Here is a 22,177-nt window from a genome sequence, read left to right on the forward strand (position 1 = left end):
AACGTTTAATGTAAAATTAAATTAAAATATATACAGATTTTGCACAATATTTTTGTAAACAATATACATACAATTGTGCTATGCATATTATGACTTTATCTTAAGAAAAATACATACCAGTAATCACTTATTTTCTTCTGCACCTTCTTCCGGCTGATAATTTTGTTTTCAACATTTGTTTGGAGTGAAGAAACCACCAAAAATCCTTCAGTATCTTCTTCAGCGGCGAAAAACATTTTTAAACAATTGATTTGTACGAGCGCTTCTTCTATTTTCATCGTTAATATGTTCTTCGACAGAATGACCTCCTTCCATTTCTTCATCCTCATGAGGAACTTCTTGATCTAGAGCACCATCTTCTGTAGTAAGGTTCGAGTCTATATCTTTGTAGCCAGGGTCACTTGTAGCAGAAGTATCGTACATTATCAACAGATGTTGAAGTTCTTATTCCTCTTGGTGCTCCACATTGCTGTTCACAACTTCAATTTTTGCGTTTGAGAAGCCAGACTTTACAAAACAGTTCACGACAGTTTGTTTTATAATTGCGTTTACTGAAGAGGAAATCCATTGAATCGCATCTAGGATGCTGAGTTTCTTTGCAAGGTCACTCGCACATGTTACATCGTTCATGTTTGCAATGAGATGTTTTAAAACACGTTTTCTGTAGTGAAGTTTAAAATTTTTTATTATCCCTTGATCCAAGGGCTTACACTCTGCAGATGTGTTTGGTGGCAGAAAAACGATTTGAATGATACAATTCAATGTGCAGGTGAGATGCAGCATTATCCATGAAAATAATAATTTTTCTGTTTTGACGAATCATGTTTTGGTTAAAGTGACTTATCCATTCGCTCATGATATCTCGTGTCATCCACGCTTTTTTATTAGACTTCCAGTCAACATTCAAAAGATTCAACTTTATGCCCTTGAAACAACGAGGATTTTGTGGTTTTCCTATAACAAGAGGTTGTTCAAAGTCTCCCAGCATATTTGTACACAATAGTACAGTCAAGCGTTCCTTAGAAATTTTTCCGCCCTGGCACTTTTTATTTTTTAGACTCATTGTTTTTTCAGGAAGAGCTTTAAAAAACAACCCTGTTTCGTCACAGTTGTAAATATCCTTAGCTTCAAAATCACGACATAAATCTTCCAATTTGATGGTTCACTTTGTTACAACCCCAGTATCAACAGATCCACCTTCACCACTTACTGTTTTCCAAGAAATTTTATGCCGAGTTTTGAACTTGTCTAGCCATCCCACAGAAGCTTTGAACTCATTTACTCCCATAGATTTCGCAAACTCCAAAGCCTTTTCCCTAATAATAGGCCCATTAATGGGAATTTTTTTAGCACGTGCGCGACAAAACCACTCATACGTAACATTGTCAATTTGAAGTCTAACAGTTTTCGGGAATGATTTTTGAACCTGATCATTTACGTGTTGCCAAAATTGTTTGAGCAGTTCATTTTTTTTCTTTAGGGTGTCGCTTATCTGCGTCTTCCCGATTTTGAATTTTGCAGCGAGATTGCGAACACTATTTTTTTGCCGATCATACGCATTAATGAGTTCGACTTTATCCTTTAAAGTTAAATGTTTACGAGAAGACATTGTGAACTTCACACGACACTGAACAAAACTGAAAATGGAAAGAAACTCAAAAGACGAAAGGACAACCAAATCCCCCCCCCTGCACACACGGAATTCATCAGAAATTTTACACGCGCCTTAAAATTCTTGAAAAAGGGTTTAGAACCGTGACGTAAACCTTGATAAAATTCAGAGAATTGGAAATAGAAAATAAACACATGATTGAGGCAATACATGGAAGAAACATTCCTAGAAAAAAGGCGGTGAGCTCGCCCGCTGTCCGTTATGGGGAGATCAAATTAAGTGCTAATCTAAACGAAGCAGTGCAGATTGCCTGTCCGTGTCCTTTACAGAGAATGTCCGCTAGGCAGAAGCTGAAAACACATTAAAACCAATAGAGGAGAGTTGGGGAATTTGAAAATGTCCGTTGTAGAGAGATGTCCCTTAGGAGAAGTTTCACTGTACTCTGTTGAAAAGTAACTGTATGAGAGTAAAGATGCAAGTCTGGATCAGGATGTAAATTCAGTTTATGGCAAAAATTAATTGCTGCAGTTTTTTTGTTTTGAAAGTCTATATCCATTATTTTTTGCCCACTGAACAAGCTTGTTAATTGTGCCCCGAAGCTGCCTTTCAATGAGATGCATGTTTTCTGAGTGGCATGAGATTGCCATATCTTTGGCATACAGATATGTTTCGACTATGTCAGGAATACATTTGGTAACTAAATTAATCCTGATGGAGAAGAGCGTGGCACTAAGCACACAACCCTGGGGGACCCCTTCTTCTTGCAGAAATGTTTGCGAGAGAGCAGAGTGAAAATGTACCTGAAAGGACCTATTGCAAAAAGTTCCAGATAAATTTTGGAAGAGGACATCGAAGACCAGATTCGTAGAGAATCCCATATCACCCGGTTGTATCAAAAGCGTTTCGACATCAAGACATATCATCACTAGATGTTCATTCCTGAGAAACGCATTTGGAATGTTTCCTTCAGCTTTGACCATAAGGTAAAGTGTTGATCAAGTTCTTTAAAAGCCATACTGATTTTGACTTAGAATGTTTTCAGTCTCTAGGAACCATGTCAACCTGGCATTAATTATTTTTTCTATACAATTAGTTAAAGTTATCGGCGGTAATTTGCTGGATCTGAATGGTTCTTTCCTGGTTTTGGGAAAGCTAATACAATAGAATGGCACCAGCTGGTAGGGTAGTAATCTCCATCAAAGATTCATTATACAGTTTTAGAAGAATGGAATGGGATTCTTCACTCAAATGATATATCATGGCATAATAAACTCCATCGGGGCCAGCAGCACTATTATTGGATCATGCAAGTGCACTGCATAACTCTGTAATGGTAAGGGGTATGTTATATGGAAGCTGTCGTGAAGTATTGAAATTGAGATTATATTTTTCTGCCTGTACTTTTGTGACTGAAAGCTTGGCTCAAATACGGTTACAGCTGAAAGAGTTTCAAATGTTTCACCTAATGTATTTGCAATTTCAAGAGGATTGCAGATCTCTTTCCCTTTTAGAAGTATTATCGGAGTGGTTATAAGAGGATATTTTCCATTAATTCTTCGAACTTTAGTCCAAATGGTTCTGATATTCGTGGTTCTGTTTATAGTGTAGGCATATCAGAACCATGTCACTTTTTTGCTTATTCGTTGTATACCAACTTTAGCTCTAGCTTTCTTGAACTATATGAGATTTGCTGTGGTTGGGTATTTACCAAATAAGTTCCAGTATCTATTCTCTTTTTTGGCATATTTTTGGGTGTTTTCATGGATGATTTGGGTATGGTGGCTTCTGCAGAGTCAATCAGGTCTCAATGGTCTCAACATCTAGATGTGCCAGTTTTTGATATTTATTCCAGTTAGCTTGGTCAAATTTCCAAACAGTTTTTATTTCAGCTTGAGGATTTGGTTGGTTGGTTGGTATTTCATTGCTGCATTAGCAACTAAGGCTATAATGCACCAAAACCAGGTCATATATAAAAAGTATATCAACAAAGAAATAACAATAAAAGGTAAATTTTAAATACAAGTAAAAAAGTTTACTAATTTTAATTAGCTAAAAACAGCAGATACATGGTCATCGTCAGGCAATACCTGGCTGAGTGTATAAGGCACAGCCAGATGACTAAAGGCGATAAAATATAAATCACGTTCGTGTCTAAAACATGGACACTTGGTTAAAATATGGTGAATAGTTAAAACGGTGCCACAATTCTCACACATAGAAGAGTCATCTGCCTTCAGCAGAAATGCATGCGTAAGATGACTGTGTCCTATGGGGAGGTGAGCTAAAACAACTTCTTCTCTGCGGTTCCTGCACAGACTAGACTGCCAGTGTTGGATTACAGGCTTTATCTGATACAGTTTTTTTGTGACTTGCTCATGCCAAGATTGTTGCCATTGGGAGAATAATTTATCATGTATTAGCTGCCTATAGTCTGTATAGGGAACTAACAGGCAAAGAGTGTTGTGGGATTCTAGTGATCTGGCCGTGGCATCTTCCAGTTCATTACCCCGATCCCAATGTGGTGTGGGATCCAACAGAAACAAAGGTTGAAAGAGGGCTCAGAAAGAGAGTGCAAGGTCTGGAGGGTCAGGAATGGATGAGGGTTATACCTTGTCCCCGATAAAGCCTGCAGTAACTTAGTGCCAGTATACACCATACACCTTTGGTACTTGAGTTTTAATGTGGTCTAAGGCTAATTGTATAGCATACAACTCAGCTGCATATATGCTGCATTCTTGGAGAATCTTCCCAGATATGGTACAACCTGGGAAGGTGGCAGCAGATCCAACAGACAACTCTGACTTCGAGCCATCAGTGAAGACAGGCAAGAAGTCAAAATATTCGGCTCGGTGGGCAGCATAGAGTTGTTTGGTAGGCAGAAGATGGAGTTATGGAATTATTCCAATTTTTAATGGAGAAGTCGCAAGATGGTAAGCAAGCATGCCAGGGTGGAAGTGGTTGCCTTGGTGGACAACATTGTCTACCATGATGTCGAGTTCTCTGAGCAGTTATTGGATACGGATACCAACAGGTCAGTTGGTTCTGACGAGTGTTATATAGGTTTTCCCATTGTGGCTTGAAAAATGGATTTCCATGTAGGGTTGCCTTGCAGAGATTTTAATTTAAAGGTATATTTTAAAGACAACTGCTTTCGTCGGAATGACAGTGGTGGTTCAGTTGCTTCAACATATAAACTCTGGACGGGATGTTCTAAATGCTCCATTTATCTGCAGTTCACGGATATATAGTAAAAATGTCAACTTCTCATCGAAAATGAGCCCCATTAATTTTGTCGTGAGTGCTACTGGAATGACGTTTGATTTGAGTTAAGTTCTGGTTCAGGGTGAAGGTTCCGTTTGCAACAAAAGTGTATACATATAGTCTTCTGTGGCGAGAACCTAAAACCATTAGCCACTGTCCAAAAGTTGATGTGGTCAATGGCATGCTGCAATTGTCTTTCAATGACCCTCATATTGCATGACTGCAAAAAGATGTTAAAGTAGTCTACAAAGAGGGCACTGTTTACAGTTGGAGGAAGTTGTTCAGTTATAGAGTTAACTATGATAGCAAAAAGAGTAACACTTAGAATTGATCCTTGTGGAACTCACTCTTCTTGGCAAAATGGCTGGGAGAGGGTGGATCTCACACAAACTTGGAAAGACTGATCTGCAAGGAAGATTTTTATAAAGAGGACAATGTGTCCCCTAAAACCAAAGTTATATATATATATGGATACAGATCTTTTAAAATTCCATATCTCCAAGTCGTGTCATATGCTTTTTCCATATCAAAGAAAACTGACACGTGGTGCTTGCGTTTCAGGAAAGCATCACGAATAGATGTTTCTAAGTGGATTAAGTGGTCGAGCGTTGACTTGTTCCAAAGAAACAGGTCAACACTCGACCATTTAACCACCTCCTTTCCAGGATACAATGTGACTTCCCATTGTATCCTGGAAAGGAGGTCGTTAGCTTCTAAATACCATAAAAGGTGAGCACTGACAATTCTTTCCAGGATCATGCATAAGCAGCTCAGAGAAATAGGATGGTAATTTTTCAGTATTTTTTCATCCTTTCCTGGTTTCGGAAAGGGAAGGACGGTTGCCACGTGCCATGGGTCCGGAAACTTCCCTTCACATAGATTCTGATGAAAGGTGTTTAATCATCTCATAATGGATGTCGTCTGGCCCAACAGCACTCACCTTGGATAGGGAGAGTGCTGCTTTCAGCTCCCACTGCGTAAAGGGCTGATTGTAGTCCTCGTAATTGTTTGAGCGCAAGGAACTCTGGGGGGGGTATGATGTTTCTGAAGATACTTTAGCAAATGTTTCCCCTAGAGTATTTGCAATTGCAGTTAAGTCTGCAATTGTACATCCATCATGTTCCAGGACTGATGAAGGATGGGAGGTGTATATGCCCTTCATTTTCCAAACTTTGTCCCAGATGGCCTTGGGACTGGCAGCCTGTGTGAGGGAAGATGCAAATCAGATCCAAGATTCCTTTTGGCTCTGAGGTCTGATGTACTGTGCGTTGGCACATGCATGTTTGAAGACTATTAAATTATCTGTGGTGGGGTAACAACGAAATATTCTCCATGCTTTGTTTTGAGCCTTACTAGCTACTGTGCATTCTCCATTCCACCATGGTTTTGGAAATTGTGGTAACCAGGATGATTTCCTTGGGATTGCAACCGCTGCTGCCTGGATGATACTTTCTGTGATGTGCTTTACTGACTCATTAATTGGCTCCTGGCCGACTGTACTGGTATTGAACATTGCCAGATGACGAAAGGCATTCCAGTCGGCGTGATCCATCTTTCAACATGGTATTCTCGACTGATAGCACTGTCTCCCATTAGAAATGGTGGATAACACGGAGAAATGATCACTACCATAAAAGTTTTATCGTTACCTTATCATCATTAGCCATATGATGCAAGGAAGCCTGAGGCATATGCTGCACCAGCCAAAAAAAATTCTGAATTACCCTGTGTGTGTGTGTGTGTGTGTGAGAGAGAGAGAGAGAGAGAGAGAGAGAGAGAGAGAGAGAGAGAGAGAGAGAGAGACAAGAGTCAGAGCCAGAAAAGAGTCAATCACACCCAGGATCAGTATAAACTGGATGCACATTTCTTTTGATTTAATGTTTTTCTTAATTAACAGCATAACACCTCCTCCCTTCCTATCCTGTCTATCCTTTCTGTACACATTGTACTCCCCAAATTCCAATTCTGCATTCCTAATATCAGTGTGACATGTCTCTGATATTCCAACAATATCCGCCTTTGATGTCTTGACCAGCACTTCAAATTCATCAAATTTATTTACTATACTTCTAGCATTGGTATACATGCACCTATTCCTCTTCCTAGTTACCCTGACACATCCCATATACCCATCTGTTTCACGATGACTGCCATCAGTCCCTGAAACCCCCAGCACCCCTCGCTCCAGGTTGCTACTGAAGTTGTGCAAGAAGAACCTTCACCTCTGCCTGTGGCTACTTTTAACCTTTTAATCTGTGAATCCCCCCAAGCTAGCAGTTTTCCAACCCACCTAACACTACCTCGATAGCATCAGCAAATATTCTTGCACCCTTTCTATTTAAGTGTATCCCATCCCTGTAGAAGCAGTCTCTCCCGTTAACAAGCACAGACCACACTGAAAGAAATTCTACCCCTTGAGCCTTGCATATTCCCTCCAGGGCCGAATTGATTGACAAGGCTCTCATCATGTACTCCCTATTGTGTCTGGGAAGAATTGCAGACACTTCCCAGACACGACAGGAAGGAAATGTCTGCAATTCTTCCCAGACACGATAGGAGGGAGTACATGGGAAGAATTGCAGACACTTTCAAATTTAACCCTAACTCACGACTTTTTGGCAACACTGACTTGTACTTGTTAAAGTAAATCTGCAGATCTCCTACTCTTAATGTCATGGAGCATATAATTATGTCAACGTGTACAATATCACGTTTTGTGCCCTTAAAAGATGATATATGCTTTACAACGTCATCAACTTTTGCCCCTGGCAGACATACCCTGGCCCTGTTCCATCTATCCTTTTTACACAATATATTCCCCGTCTCCCTGACAACAGTCACCAACAATAACTAGTTCCTTTGGCGCCAGCGCATTCGGCCTTGGAGATTACCGCTGTGTTGCCTGATGCCCAGGAGTTAGCTCTGGCGTTGAGTTGGGCAGTTGAGAGCTTGACTGGCCCCTCATTAATTTCTTCAAGGAGATCTACCCCACACCTCCAACTCTAATAGACGCCCAGTAGAATGCTGAGTTGATGTCTAATTTCTAGACACTCTCTGCACCTGGCAACACAAAGAAATCCTCCTTGGCTAGATCATGTTCTGTTCCAGAGTTCGGCAAACATTACATAAGTTGCACATTTTTTTAGGCTGTGATGCACTGGAGAATCACCCCCCTCAGTTCTCCTCCTGAGTCACAGCTCTCCTGCCACTTTGTGCCCGTTGCTTTGCTTCTCCAGTCTGGCGCATGATATTTTAAATTAATAAGATCAATAAATTTAATGAAATAATTGTCAATACTACGCTATCTAATAGAATTTTAAATGCAGTGATGCGTATTATGCTATATAATTATATGTTAGAGCTACCTAGTTACCACAATTAAAAATTTGAATTCCCTACTAATCTATACAAAAACAATGGCTGCAAGATTCGAACGAAATAACGGTTTTAGGTATAGCATTAGTAGAGGCATATGATGCAAGAAAGCAAGCTTATGCAGCATCAGCCAAAAAAAGAAAAACCCTCCCACTTCACCTCTCCGTTCGTTCGAAATACCTGTCCAGTTGAGCCTTAAATTTATATAGGTTATCAACTTACACAACAAGGGATGGAAGTCTGTTCCACCAACCAACTACCCGCTGGCTAAAGGCAAATTTCCACACATCTATCCTACATCTGTCTTTCCTCAATTTGAATTTATGCCCTCTCAGGTGATTATGCTGAGCAAGAGGCAGTATCCCATCAGCATTGAGCATGCTCAAACCATTCAAGGCTTTATACATCTCGCAGATCAATCAGATCACCTCACAGGTGCCTAGTCTCCAGACACTGTAATTTGCAAAATTTAAGCCTTTCTTCGTAAGAGCAACCTTTTGTTCCGTTCACTAATCTTGCCCTTCTCTGTACTCGTTCCAACAGCTCTACATCCTTCTTAAAATGAGGCCTCCAGACCTGTATATACAGTACTCAAGGTGTAGCCTGACCATTGCCTTATATAAGGGGATAATCATCTCCTTATCCCTGCTAGAAAAATTCCTGTATATCAATGACAGGACACTATGAGCTACCCTTGCAGACTGTCTGCACTGCTCAGAAAACTTCATATCTGCCTGCACAATTACCCCCAGGTCCTGTTTGTTCTCTACCACTGTCAGTGTAGTACCATACTGACCTTACAGTCACAAAGGTGGGTCACCTCTGCTCCCCAGTGGGAGTGTGTGCCCATATCACCAGTGCTGTAGGACAGTTTTACATTATTTCACTATATTCCAGACTAGGTGAAGATATAAATTCAACTATTGAATACCTACAAGTAGTCACAAACTTACTACCTACTGCAAATATCATAGTGTGTGTGCTGATGTCAACTGCCAGTCAGCCTTATGACATAGCAGCACGGAAGACAGAGCAGGCACATACAATGGCCAGATACTTTCAGACTACATAGCCACCTCACCCTTTCAAGTGCTAAACCAACCAAATAACCTCCCAACATTTAGCAGTACCATGTGGGAGTTATGTTATTTGGTTTTTAGGAGCATTAGCAACTAAGGCCATATTGCTCCAGGATATGCGGTGGTCATTCCCTGACCTTTCCGCATCCTCCATATTTGGTGGTGACAGGTTCAAACCCCGGTCTAATCAAGAATCGTGTGCTATGCATTGCTACTCCTTCCCACCTGGCTACGGAGGCGCCCCATGTGGGAGAGTGACATTGATGTTACTCTTGCCACCAATTCAATAGCTTATAAAATCACAGACTGGTGTGTCCAGCCAGCCTGGACCCCATCAGATCGCAGAGCCATTTCCTTCAAACTAAACAGGCAATTACAAACAACCCAACACTCTCTGTTGGATATCAAAAGGTATAACCTTAAAAAGGCAAACTGGCAGATTTCTGCAGAACATACAGCAGCTGAGCTGCAAAATCAGGAAAATGAGTGGTCTAGATCAAGCAACTCTGACAAGCAAGCACTGACTATGACAAACATCTTAACAAAAACAGCAACCCTGTCTATCCCACGGAAAAAACCGAGGAAGCAGACAGTTCCCTGGTGGTGCCCCAAACTGACTATACTCAGAAGTAGGGTACACAAGGCGAGGAGACATTTTCAAAGAGCCAGAACATCTTGGCCACAAAATGAGGTGGATGCACTGAGAGATTCTTATAGAACTCTCAGGAATCAGTATACAGCCCTCATAAGAGACAAGAAAAATGAATGCTGGAGGCACTTGTTGGGAACTACTGGAAACAATAACCCTTGGGGAGTTGTCTAAAGAATAGTGACCAACAACTTGCCAAGAGGAGATGTCTTAGAAACTACTGTCAAACCAGATGGAACCCCCAACCCTGTGTTGGGTGGATTCTGTAAATAACATCCAAGACAGTATCATTCAGACTGAAACTGGAAATCATTCCCCCACCCAGCTAGACATTATAAAAGAAAACACTGAATATGACTATACTAATATTGAACCTCTGTTCACTATACAAGACTTAGAAATAGCACTATCTAAAACCAAAAACAATAAATGCCCAGGTTTTGACCTCTTAGAGGTTGAGATTATCAAAAAATTAGCGAAAATAGCACCACATAAATTAATAGCACTATATAATAACTGTATGACAGAAGGTATATTCCCAAATATATGGAAACAAGCTGTGCTAAGATTAATCCTCAAAAACTCTGAAAAACTCCCTACTGATCCCAAATCATATAGACCAATAGCCCTACTCCCTCCCTGTACTAGGGAAAATATATGAAAGACTAATACAGTAAACCCCCGCTATTCGCGGTTTCGCGTATTCGCAATCGCCGATTTAATATAAAATGAAACCTAAAAAAATGTGAATTTTAAAGTGCCATGAATATTTTCTGCCATAAAAAAACATGGGCGTGGCTAAAATTATCTTTCCCGGTCAAAACAGCGCTCAGTGGGCAGGGGGAGAGAAGTGACAAAATCGCGAGCGTGGATATTTCTTGCTAATCCTTGTTCAGTATGTGTTATGCGCTTGTCATGGAAGGTTTCGTTGTTTGTTTTTAATTTATATACTTATAAATTGAATAAATTTATCTATTTATAAATTGATATGCTTAAAAAATGATAAATCTACTGTTTTGCAGTGTAAAACAGACTTTTTCAAGTGTGTTAACGGAAGAAAGTGACTTTAATGTGGCAAGTTCTTTCTAACCCCTACAAAAATATGGCTACGAATAACAAGAGAAATGTGAAAATATCAAAGAAGGTGATGACATCAGCAAATAAAATTGAGTTATTAGATAAAATTTCTAATGGTGAAAGTGTCTCCTCAGTGGCAAAACATAAAATCAACGAGTCAACGGTACGATCAATCAAGAAATCGGAAGAAAAAATCCGCCGTAGTGCCCGTGAAAACGCGCTAATTGCTTCAAAAATTTGCTCTGTAATTCATGATGTTAAATTAGAAAAAACAGCAAAAGCTTAAAATCTGAAATCTGTGGATAGAAGAACAAACTCAAAATAAAATTCCGTTACGTTCACTCATTATTCGTGAAAAAGCAAAACTCCTTTATCAACACTTTAGCGAAACTGGTGATAGCACTGGCAGGATAAGTTTTTTAGCTAGCAAAGGCACTGAATTGAAAGATTTGTTTGAAATTTCTAATAAATTTTACATTTAATATTAAATTGTTTCTTATTTTCATTTCGATGTCATATGCTAGCATTTCACTATGTACTGTCGATGTACACAGTCATATTATTAAGGTACATATAATATATACATAGACAAAATTTTAGACTAGTTTTTCTTATATATTTCATACTTTGGAATGGAACCACTTTATTAATACGGGAGCCATAACTCAGTATTCGCGTTTTCGGTATTCGCGACATTTCTCAGGAACGTAACCCCCACGAATAGCGGGGGTTTACTGTATATAGCAGATTAGCTCAATATTACACAGAAGCAGGTTTGCATTCCAACAATCAGTATGGTTTTAAGCAGGTCAATTCTACGGAGGATGCCATGCACCACCTACTGACAACAGTTAAAAACACAGAGGAGAAATATATGCTGGCAATCTCCATTGACTTTGATGGGGCATTTGACTCACTCTGGTGGTCTAGTATCCTTAGGAGACTTCGCCAGGCAAATGCCCCACAAAACCTCTATAAGATAATAAACAGCTACCTTACAGACAGAAGTGTCTCAGTACGCACAAGGTTCCAGGAATTGACACGCCCTGTGAATAAAGGCTGCCCGCAGGGTTCAATCCTTGGCTCTTTCTTTTGGAACATTGTTCTGGATGAATTTCTGGCCTTGGATCTGGGCCCTGTGGAAAGCCTGGCTTTTGCAGATGACATGATTTTCCTTGTAAAAGGTAACTCATGAGTGGTTGTAGAGTAAAGATCAAATGCCGCCCTCTTGCAGCTGCAGGAGTGGGCACAAATGCACATGCTCAAAATATCGCCTGAAAAAACCAAACAAATACTTCTAAAAGGCAATTTGGACATAAGAAGATGTCCACAAATCAAAATTAACACAACTACTATAAAAATGGTAACAGAACCAAAATATCTTGGAGTGGTCTTTGATTCAAAATTAACTTTTTACCCCCATTTGATCTACTTGGCGAAGAAAGTGAGAAATTATGCAGATATGATTGCCAGGATCAGTCGAGCAGACTGGGGACTCAAAAGAAAGACCCTGGCAATCATATGCCGTGCAATGTTCCTACCTGTTATCACCTATGGAGCCGATGCGTGGTTCATGCGCTCGGCCATAGTAAGAAATAGGAATAAATTAGAATCGATACAAAGGACAATACTACTCACTATTACCAGAGCATGTCACACAGTAAGCACACCTGCACTACAGTTGCTGGCTGGAACTCTCCCACTTTATCTGGAAGTAACCAAAGAGGCTTATATTATAGATTTAAAAAGGGCATACCCACAGAATTTCTGGGGACAGCCCTTGACACAGCCAACACCTTCAATGATGAAAGAAAAAGAATAGCCACAAAGCTCCACGAGCTATGACAAACAAAGTGGGAGCAGGAAACCAGAGGGCTGGTTACCAAACTGTTTCTGCCACGGGTGTCAATGGTTAGCCCAAAGCCACCTAAAGTGGTATGTCCATGGACTTTTTACAACATTTATATTGACAGGTCACGGCTCCCTAAAGGCGAAACTAACCTCCTTAGGCCGGACCGATGACCCAAACTGCACCTGTGGCGAAAGTGAAGACTGGGCACACATTCTATATGAATGTATAATATATGACATCCCCAGAACAGAGCTAATAGCACAGATTGGTCCCCTTCCCAGGGGAGAAGAACATCTGTTCATCATAGAAGAGCAAAACTATAAAGCTTTTACATCTTTCACACAGAAAGTATTCGAAACGCGCAGAGCAATGCAAAGAATGGCAATTCAGCCCCCCCACCAATTAAACAATAATCAATAGTAAAATTGCCCAAGTTTCCCACCACGCCCAGATGATGACTTAAAAACTGTCAGGATAGCAGTATTCTACACCCTGACAGAAACCTGACATGACAAACCTTCCCACGATTACCCTGCCATGTGTAGGAACCTGGGGCCCCATGCCAAATAAGTAACCACATAGGGGAGGGAGATGTACAGGTAGCCAGGGAAGCAGAATAGCTGAAAAATATCAGTAGGCTAGTAGCAAAGGGATGCAATGTAGAATGAATGAATGAGAATGAAAGACAATGAATAGGCTGGGAACCGAGTGAACTAGGAATTATGGTAAAAGGGAATAAATGGCAGTTTTGGTGAAAGAAAGAGTGACCTAGCATGACGGAAAGAGAGAGTGAATGGGAATGAGTGGAAGAGCAAATGTAATTGGCTGAAAGAATACAAAGTTAAAAATAACTTTTTTACATTACTTTATATATACTGTACCAACAAACATTTACTAACCACATCAACACTATCACTGCATTCTCCCCTGGCCTGCAAAAAAACAAAAAAAAACTTGCAGCTAGGCCTGCACCACAACTGAAGAATAACAGTAAGTTCAGGTGCCCAGAGGGTGCAGTGCAGAAAGTAAGAGTCGAATGAGAGCTAGAAGAATGAATAAAGTGTAAGCATGTGAGAAAAAGAACACAAACCATAAATGCTACAGTTAAGTACACACTAACCCTAGTTTTAATTAGTATTTAAATTTACACTACACATCGTTGCATCCCCTCCTGGTATGTGAGAAAAAGATGAATGAGTTGAGTGAAAAAAAAAAATAAAAAAAATAAAAAAAATATATATATATATATATATATATATAAAACTTGGAAAAAATTATAAAATAAGAAAAAAGTATTTAAAATAAAAAAATTAAAATAAAATAAAAAAATAAAGAATGCAAATAGAGTGAGAATGCAGATTATGAATGAAGTAAATGTCTCTCCCCCACCCCATCGCCTGGTGGGTTCCCCACTGCCAGCCAACATATCCCACTCCCGGAACGGGATGGGCAGCTTAACCTTCATACCGGATTCAACACTCCTTGGACATGACACCGACGAAGACATTCTGCGGCTTTGCTGCGGCAATGCGCCATTGGCGATCTGAACTGAGTACTCTAACCTGGTTCCCTTTAAAACCCCATCCCCAGGCAGGGGAGGGAGGAGACGGATCTCTGTCTCCTCTCCCCCCTGCCTACCCCCCATACTTCGCCTGGTGAGGCTCGTCTCCACCGACCTCTTTAGGGATGCCTACTCTATCATCCCTATTCTTCTATCTGTTTTCCCCCCAGTCTTCAGTCTCCCTGCCCCTCTCACTAAATCAACCGAGTACACCCTGAACAATGCCGCCAAATTCTAATCGTCTAAATTCTACCGGTTTCCTGTAATTCTCTAAGACAACTAACACTATTAGCTTTTATCTAGCGTATAGCCTCACATTTCTAAATTTAATAACATCAAAATTTTGCCCGACCTATTTGGCCTTTAACACATCTCTTTAACGTTCAACCCCAACCAGCGATTTCCTAACAGCAATCCCATTAAGCATTAATGTCAAACGCAAGTTTTTTTTTTTTTTTTTTTTAATTTAGGTCCTAGCCACCGAAATCCCAGGAAACTAGGTGGCAGGACCTGCCAGAGCAATTTGTTGTGATACTGGATACACCTGGCTAGCCTCCACGTGGCAGGGTATGGGCAACGTTGGGCCCCACTAGGGGCCTGGTGGCCAATAAGCCGGATAAACAATGGGCACAGCATATCACACTGCACAGACATGGCCCACACACTTTCAAGTCTCTAGCTTGACAGTGTACTGTCCTCGATACAGCGAAACACACGCGGAGATGGGAGAAATCCCAGGTGCCGTCTGACACGAACATACCTTATACCTTGTCAGTGTAGTACCATAGAGTTGATACATCACTCTGGGGTTGGTACTTCCCATATGTAGTACTTTACATTTGTCAATGTTAAACTTCATTTGCTACTTCTCAGCCCATCTGCTCAACTTTTCTAGATCCTGTTGCAGCAGCTTACTGTCATCAGTGTCCTTAATAAACCTGCCAACCTTCGTATTGTCTAAAAAATTTGGACATTAAACTTGATATACCATCATCAATATCATTTATAAATACAGAAAACAACAATGGACCCAGTACTGAAACTTGAGGAACTCCACTAATAACATTAGTCCACAATGAGCAGTGTCCACTGATTACCACTCTGTCTTCTCCCACTCAACCCTCCCTTTATCCATAGAAGCAATTTGCCTCCAATGCCACGCTGCTCCAATTTGTGCAGCAGTCTTCCATGTGCAACAGTATCAAAAGCCTTTCTAAGATCCAGATATATGATATCAAAGTTATTCCCTGCATCCAGTTCCTTTGTGACCACATCATAGTATCCAGTCAAATTGGTCAGGCAAGACTTTCCCTTAACAAAACCATGCTGTGTCCGAGCTATAACTGAAGTCTTGTCTAGATGATACTGCAGTGCTTCTTTAACCAGTGCCTACATTAATTTTTCTGGAACAGAAGTTAAACTAACAGGTCTATAATTACTTGTGTTGCCCATTGATCCTCCTTTGTGAATTGGGGTCACATTTGCATATCTCCAGTCCATGGGTACCTCCCCTGAGTCCAAAGAAGCTCTCATAATTATGGCTAAGGGTTTGCTTACTTCCTTTGCTGCCTCCTTTAATATAACTGGATAGATCCCGTCCACCCAGGGTGCCTTGTTTATGTTTATCTTCAAAAATTTCTTCTCCACTTTTCTCTCAGTTATTACAAAATCATCCAGCTCACTGCCAGAGTTTAAATCACCTCTGGCATTCCCTTCCCTGAATAACTCCTCATGGGTTAATGTAGATGCAAAATACTCATTTAGTTTGTTAGCCACCTGAGCAGGATCATCAACAGTTGAACCATAAATATCCAGTGGACCAATCTGATTCATCCCTTTCCTTCTAGAGTTTACGTAGGTTAAAGAACTCTTTGTTGTTTTTCTTTCCATCCCTTGTGAAGGATTTCTCATAATCTGCCTTTGCCTGCCTAATCTTCTTTGTGACTTGGTTATAGACCAGCTTATATCTATCATAGGCTTCCATGTTACCCATTAATTTATATGTATCCCATGCATTTTTCTTCTCTGCCACATGTCTCATTAGTTCATCTGACATCCATTTAGGCCTAAACCCTGAACAATATTTCTTGGTATGTAAAGCCTAGTAGCTTCCAAGATAAATTCTTTGAATGCTATCCATTTTGAATTTGGTGTTGATAACACATGAGTTGGTCCCACTGTATAGAATTTAAATACTGTCAGACCACCGTAGTCACTTTACGAAAGCAAAAACCATTCCCTTTACTCCTGATGGTAGTGACCTCTTTGAGTAAATCCCACTTCAGCACACTGTGATCACTGCCGCCTAGTGATTCCTTTATCTGCAGATTCTTAACGCACGAAGAATCACTACTGATAATCAGATCAAGAGTATTACTCCTTCTAGTTCCCTCCCGAACATGCTGGTTTAGAAAACAATCATCCAATAAATCCACAAAAGCCTTGCTAGTGTGTGAATGACCAACTCACAAATTCCAATCAATACCTGGGAAATTAAAATTCCCCATTAGAAGACTTTCTGATTTACTGGCCCACTCTATTTCCCTGTACAGTTCCTTATTATACTCATCAGAGTCATTAGGCCTATAACACACTCCTACTCTCAATTTTGATCTCCCAATGCTTATGTCACACCAAACTGACTCGACACTGCACTGTCCAGTGATGTCGACTGGCTTCACTTCCCTGGATTTTATGTGTTTCCTAACTAATAGTATAACCTCTCCTCCCTTTCTATCTTGTCTATCCTTCCTGTACACATTGTACTCCCCAAATTCCAGTTCTGCATTCCTTATATCTGTGTGACACCACGTCTCTGATATCACAATATCTGCCTTTGATGTTCTGAGCAATATCTCAAATTCATCAAATTTATTTACCAAACTCCTAGCATTGATGTAGATGCAATTATACATGCACCTGTTCCTATTCTTAGCTACCCTAACACAACCCATGTGTTTACTTGTACTGCAATGACTCACAGCAGTCTCTGAAATACCATGCATCTTGTTTTTCAGTTTGCTGCTCATTCCAATAGAAGCAGTGGACTGCAAGTGGAAATGGGTATCGTTGAGATTAGAATTGAGAACACGTATATTTGTGAAATGAACTAGGAAGTGTTTTGGGAGGTTTAGATCTTTTTGAGGATAAGCTTACTCTATTAGTTTGAGAATTCGTGGTGTATTCAATAACAGAAAAGTGGGGAAACATTGTCGTTGTATGTTTACAGTGCAACGGCAGCTATAGGCCATTATGCGCCAAACAATGGTAGAAGGCAAAAGGCTTTATTAAAAGTGAGATGTGTGCATTATGTGAGATTTCAGCATTATATTCTGTCATAGCATTTTATCCTTTTTAGGAAAGTGAAAACTGCATTAATATCAGATCTGTCGCCTAATATTTGTTGCAAAATAGGGGTGATTTGGGCTGCATAGTTTGATAAGAAGGTGGTCTGCCATACTCCATTATAGAGAGGGCAGTCAACGATGATGTGCTGGACTGTGATTTGAGCATGGCAGTTCGGACAAGAAGGCGGGTCTGAGGAAGAGAGAAGATAAAGGTGAGTAAGGTGTATATGTCCTATTCGCAATCTTGCAAGCTTGACTTCTTCCTTTCGGTTCGAGCGGAAACTAGATGGCCAAGACTGGAGTTTCGGTTTAATCCGAAGGAGTTTGTTGCCTTCTTGGTTTTGCCAGATGGTTTGCCAGTAAATCATACTTCGCTTTGTTATAAGACTTTTATAATCGGTGAAAGGAATTTTGAAAGAGTCATCAATTGGTTGCAGAGTAGATTTGGCTGCGTGGTCAGCACTTTCATTGCCAGGTATGCCAACATGGCTAGCGACCCAACAAAATTTTATTAATTTTGTGTTCTTAGCTAGATGAGCCAGCAAGTTTTGAATATTACCAAGTAGGTAGTTATGATGCTTTCTTGGCTGCTGTAAAGCGAGAGGCACTCAGAGAGTCGGTAAAAATAATACTATGGGTAAACTGCTTCAACTGTATAGTTTCTAGCACCATTTGAATGGCATGAAGTTCAGCAGTAAAGATACTGCATTCTAAAGGTAACTGATTAGAGATTGTAGATGATGGAAGAACAACAGCAGCACCGACGTGGTGATCAGTTTTGGAACCATCTGTGTATATCCTGGTATAAGATTCATATTTCTCAAGTAGAGATTTATGAAGCTGGTTTACATTCTGTGAAGAAAGAGTACTTTTCCCCCATTCTCGAAGGGACAGATCACAGATGGCAGGGCAAAAAAGCCCATGGAGGAGTCGTGAAACTAGAGATGGCTATTTTAGAAAGGTCAAGCTGCCAATTATCAAGTAGTGAGCAAAGATGTATGCCAGCGGGTCGATTTATTGATGGATAAATGGCATACAAGTTCTCCCAATCTGGTGTAAATAGATGTTTCCACGATGGATGCAGGGGTTGGCTTTTTATTTTGACGGCATAATTTAGCAGTAAAATTTGTCTTCGTAGAGAGAGTGGGGGATTGTGAGCTTCAGCATACAGGCTCTGCACAGGAGATGTGCGGTAGGCTCCAAGAGCAATGCGAAGGCCACTCTGGGAATAGGGTTTAAAGCCCTCAAAATGCTAGGTCTAGCAGAGTTGTAAACTGGTGATGCATAGTCTAACCTTGATCTTACAATAGCATGATATAAATGGAGTGTTTGACGGCCAGCACCCCATGTTGTAGCTGATAATACTCTTAAAATGTTTAATTTCTTGAAACAGGTGGTTCAAGTTGTTTAATATGGTCAAGAAAGTCAACCCAAGGAAACGAATGGTAGGCACAACAGGTATATCATGGTTCCCCAGCTTTAGAAGTGGGTCAGGGTGGAGATTACGTGTTCTACAGAAATGAACTGCAACAGTTTTTTCAGGTGATATGCAAAACCCGTTATCTGTGGCCCACGTTGTAATCTTATTAAGAGCTCCTTGCAGTTGTCTCTCAATCATTCTCATGTTCTGTGAGTGACAAGATATACTAAGATCATCTGCATATAAAGTAGTAAATACAGTGGCCGGAATGATCTTAGTAATTGAGTTGATTTTTATAACGAATAGAGTGGCACTTAAAACTGAGCCCTGTGGAACACCTTCTTCTTGGATGAATTTTCGGGAAAGAGTGGATTGAATACGGACCTGGAAGGATCACTGCTTCAAAAAGTTCTGTATAAATCTTGGCATATTACCGCTGAAGCCTAATGCATGTAGATCACGGAGAATTTCGTATCGCCAAGCTGTATCAAAAGCTTTCTCAACGTCTAAATGAACTGTAGTCAAATATTCCTTCCTTAAGAAGGCATTGCGAATCTGGTTTTCCATTTGTATCAAGAGGTCTAAAGTTGATCTATCTGTATGAAATCCACATTGCGATGAATTGATGAGGTTGTATTTGCTCAGCACCCAGGTGAGTCGAGAGTTTACCATTTTTTTCCATTATTTTTCCCATACAGCTGGTGAGGGCAATAGGTCGATAGTGACGCGGGTTGATTGGATCCTTGCCAGGTTTTAATAATGCTATGACATACGAGTGTCGCCAGTTATCAGGGAAAGTATTTTCTGCGAAAACCTCATTATATAGCTGGAGTAAGACACGAAGCGACTTTTCGCTCAGCTCTTTCAACATGACATAGTGTATTCTGTCAGGTCCAGCAGCACTGTGTTTCGAGCTGTTAAGAGCAAGCCGTAGTTCAATTATGGTAAAGGGACCGTTGTACATTTGATAGTGGTCTGTGTTAAAATTTAGGGTCTGCTTTTCAGCAAGGGACTTTAATTTCTGAAAGTTTGGCGTGTATGAGGATACAGCAGAGGTTTCAGCAAAGGATTCTCCGAGAGTGTTGGCTATGTCTTGAGGTAGTGAAACATCATTGCCGTTTATATTCAGTATTGATAGATGCAAAGGAGGATATTTATTATACATTTTTCTAATATTTTTCCAGATGTTTGTGTTTTAGTGGACCGCGTAATAGTTGAGGCAAAGCGTTTCCATGACTCTCTTTTACTTGCACACTGAATGCGTCTAGCATTGGCTCTGGCTTTCTTAAAGTGTACTAGATTAGCAGCAATAGGGATTTTGCAAAATTTATTCCAGGCTTTATTTTTCTCTCGTTTAGCTTGATTGCATTCATTGTTCCACCAGGGTTTTGATCTTATTCTATGATTTGTGGACACTCTTGGTATTGCTGCTTCTGTGGCCAGCAATATTTGATTTGTTACATAATCAACCGCATTATTTATTGACATATTTGAAACAGCTGTTTTCTGCAGGATGGCTAGTTGCCTATATTTTACCCAATCAGCTTTGGTAAAGTTCCATTTGGTAGTTTGATTATGACAAGGTGGTGAATTTGATTCTACACGGCAGACTATTGGATAACGGTCACTACCCAGTAGGCTGTCATGAACAGACCAATCAAACAGCGGAAAAAGGACTGGTGAGCATATGGAGAGATCAATTGCTGAGCTTGACCCAGAAGGTAGATGAAAATAAGTGGGTAAACCACTACTGAATACTGGTGGGTAAACCACCAGTATTCAGTAGTGTCAGATTAAATTTATCTAAAAGCTTTTCTAGTATTTTTCCTCATTTATCGTGCGTTTTATGAGCGTTAAAATCTCCCATGATGCAAAAGGGAGGAGGGAGCTGAGATACAACAGTTTCAAGATCAGTGTAAGAAATGTCTTGGTTAGGGGAAAGATATAAGGAGACAATGGTAAAAGAAAAACAAAAAGATATTCGAGCAGCTACTGCTTCTAGATTTGTTTGTAACATTAATGGTCGGGAAGGGATATTGGAGTTGACTACAAGTGCAACCCCTCCATGCGCCGAATTGTTTAAATGAGAAACTCGATCTTTTCTGTAGATAACATGATGTTTAAGTGAGGTAGCGACAGAAGCTGTTAAGTTAGTTTCTTGGAGGCAGAAGGTAACTGGGTTATACTAGAGAAGGAGATCCCGAATGTCATCAAGGTTGGTGCGATACCCTCTACAATTCCATTGAAGAAAACTGAGCATTATTTGGGTGAAGCGTGGTCCTCAGTTTCTGTCCGAGGTACTGTTGGCTTATGGTGACCAGATTTTCTTTTTGGGAAGTACGATCTTCCTGTTTCCATCTCTTCTTCTGGGAAAAGATCGAGAACGCGATCTTCGCAATCAGTGTTTCCTTCCATTTCACTCGAATCAGTTTTAGTAATATCAACACTTTTTGAGTACATTGGGTTATTGGTAGAATACGGAACAGTGATTGGTGTGTTAACAGCCTTGTTTGATTAATATGGTTTACCAGAAAGGGGCACAGCTTCCAAAATTGACTGAGCCCAATCTGACATTGATCTGTCTGGGGAGAAATGTTACCTCAGTTTGAGTACCAGTCGTTATTGTTCTTTGCACAGTATTGGTTACCGCAGTTGGCTTTTGTACTACTTCAGCAAAGCTGGGTTGAGTGTTAAATTGAGCCTGTACAGATTTTTTAGCTTCTTGGTACAAGATGTTTTTTTCGGCTTTGACCCGTTGAATGTTTTTTTCCTTTTTCCAAAGGGGACAATCTCTGGAGTAGGTAGTATGTGGACCATTACAATTTGAGCATTTGTGCTGCTCTGCTTTGCAGTAAGAGTGATTGTGCTCGCGTGAACTGCAATTGGCACAAGTGGCTGAACCTCTACACACATTTTGGGAATGCCCAAATTTTTGGCATTTAAA

The 22,177-nt window shown here is 40.3% G+C and overlaps 1 protein-coding gene across 9 annotated transcripts in view; it reads right to left on the reverse strand.

Moving 5' to 3' along the window:
• Positions 1-22,177, reverse strand: part of Gyf (GIGYF family protein Gyf) — a 915,224-nt gene that overhangs the window by 26,951 nt on the left and 866,096 nt on the right. The gene's annotated exons all lie outside the window — the stretch shown is intronic.

The sequence above is a fragment of the Mastigoproctus giganteus genome, chromosome 9 (genome assembly GCF_048544385.1).
Source record: "Mastigoproctus giganteus isolate SK-2022 chromosome 9, ASM4854438v1, whole genome shotgun sequence".
Lineage (NCBI taxonomy): Eukaryota > Metazoa > Arthropoda > Arachnida > Uropygi > Thelyphonidae > Mastigoproctus > Mastigoproctus giganteus.